Here is a 2500-nt window from a genome sequence, read left to right as displayed (position 1 = left end):
GAACCGATTCGGAAGACCGGGCCGGGAGAAGACGACGAGACCCCGGGCGAGGCCGAGGCGAAGGAGAAGGCTCGAGAAAGGCGGCCGGCGGGGAAGGGGACGCCGCGGGACCCCTCGGGCGCAGCCGACCGCGGCCGGGACACACGCGGGGGGTCTCACCGCCCGCAGCCTCCGAGTGCGAAGGCGGCCCCCGCGCGGCACCCGGAGCGGCCGACTCGACCTTCGGCGATCCGCGCGGCTCCCCCACACCGCCGCCGCAGTCGCGGCCAGCCCCCGGAACCCTCTCTCTCCCGCACGCGCCACAGGCTGACCCCCTAAAAAAAACCCCTCTCCGGGAGCCCACCGGGGCCCAACGCCGGGGGGGGCCGCCGAACCGGTCCCGAAGGCGCACGCCGGGGGACGGGGACACCGGGCCGACCAGCGGCTGGCGGCGGCGCCCCCCGAGGCGGTGCCGGGTTCGGTCCCAGACGAGGCCACCACCGACGTCAAGCCGGCGAGCCGCTCGGGGAGGGGATCGGCGGGCGGCGGGCGGGGAAGGGGGGCACAGAGAGCCAAGGGCCGGGGAACGCGAGGGCGAGGGCACCCGGGAGCCCGCAGAGCGGCGGCTCGGCGGGAGAAACCTCGGGCACGGCCGGGCCACCAGGAAAACACGGCCGCGGGATCCCACCGCCACCGACACGAGGGCGGTCCCGCGGCGCCCCGCCTGGGACGCCGGACGGCCCTCGGCACCCACCGAGACCCGCCTCACGAGCCCCGGGTCCCGCCACCGGGGGCCCCGAAGCGACCACAGCCACCAACCCGACGCCAGGGCCGCATCGCTCGTCATTCTCGTCCAGCCTCCGACCCGGTCCCGCTCCGGGAGACCGGCGCGTCCCCAAGCGTGGGACGCTTTCCCGGGGCCAGGCGGCCCAACCCCGCGCCCACGCGCACGCGGTCGTCGGCACCGCTCGCGACTCGGCACGGGAGCGGGCGGAGAGCCGACTCGCGGCCGAGGCAGGGGTCACGCGCCGGACGGAAGGCCGCGCACACCCACCGCTCGCGGCGGCCGCGTCCCAACCCGCTGAGACGCCGGACCCGGCCCGGCGGGATCCTCCCCCGACTCGGAAGGGGGAGGCGCGGGCCACACAGCAGGCGACGAGCCGCGCTCGGCCACCACCGCGGTGGCCGGCGGAACCCTCGCTCTCCCCACCCTCAACCCGTCGAGGGGGAAGAGGAGGAGGGTCCTCTGCACGCGAGTCGCTACGACAGCGCTACCATAAAGGCAGAAGGAGACAGAGGCGGCAGGCCGGGAGATCCGGCACCCCAAGGCACACCTCTCTCAGATCGCTAGAGAAGGCTTTTCTCACCGAGGGCGGGTCACACTCCCCACCCGCCGGTCGCCCCTCGTCGGGCCCGCAGAGGCGCTCGGGGACGCCCGGGGAAGGGAGGGGGCCTGCGGTACGAGGAGAAGCGCGCCTGCGGCGACCTCGAGCGTTCGCGGTCAGGGCGGGGGCCCGGCAGGCTCACAAGGCCCCCCCCGTCCACCCGCCTCCTGCGTCGCTTCCGAGGCAAAGCCACGCACGCGACCGGTCGGAGGCAGAACGGCAGCCCCTCGGCGGCCGGCCGGCGCACGCGCCACCGGCCCGAGCCCGCCGCGATCGCTCACACGGCCCTCGCGCACCCGCCAGAGGGGAGCACGGGACGTGCGCTCGCCGGACCAGGCGGTGCCCTTCCCCGCGCGGGAGGGGCGCGCATCTCATCTCACTCGACCGCCTCGAACCCCACGCCGACGGGCTCCCCTCGGGACCCACGCGCGGACACTGGAGGAGGGGACGCCGGGGGTGGGAGCGACACACCACCGCTCGGCCTCGGGCACCTGAGGGTCAACCCGGAGCGCTCCAGGAGCACCGCAAAGGCCCGGGCGGAGCCAACGCTCGCGCGAAACCCCCCGAGAGGGCAGCACGACGGGCCGGCGGGACGGCACCCCCACCGCCGCGGAGGGGGCCCGCCCGCAAGTCGACGACCGCGGGAGGCGAGAGCGAGGGGTGCCCGCCGCGTCAGAGGACCCCGCCGACCCACCCCGCGAAGCAGAGAGCGGGGACGGGACAGCCAGGTCAGGCCGGGTTCCGCACCCCACGCCTTCCCAACGCACCACCGGCAGGCGGACGGAGGAGAGGCAAGGGGCCCCCGCGGGCGGGGCGAGAAGAACGGTCCCATTCACCACGAATGTCCGCCCCTCGCCCGTCGCGGCTCGGATCCGGCCCGGGAGAGCGTGACGTCACCACATCGATCACGGAGAGCCCCCGGGAGCGGGGAGTCGGCCAGCCGGCCGGCGAGCGAGCCGATCGGCCCCGGCCGTCCCCCGCTCCGGGGAAGGGGCGGCGGACAACCCAGCGGAGACGAGGACGCCTGACACGCACGGCACGGAGCCGACGGGTTGGGGTTGTCACGGCCGCCCCGGGTGCCCGCGGCGGAGAGCGCACGGGGGCAGGGTAGCCCTCGCCGCCTTCCCCGCCGCCCC

This window comes from Pongo abelii, chromosome 12 (genome assembly GCF_028885655.2).
Source record: "Pongo abelii isolate AG06213 chromosome 12, NHGRI_mPonAbe1-v2.0_pri, whole genome shotgun sequence".
Taxonomy (NCBI): domain Eukaryota; kingdom Metazoa; phylum Chordata; class Mammalia; order Primates; family Hominidae; genus Pongo; species Pongo abelii.
This window is presented reverse-complemented; position numbering follows the sequence as displayed.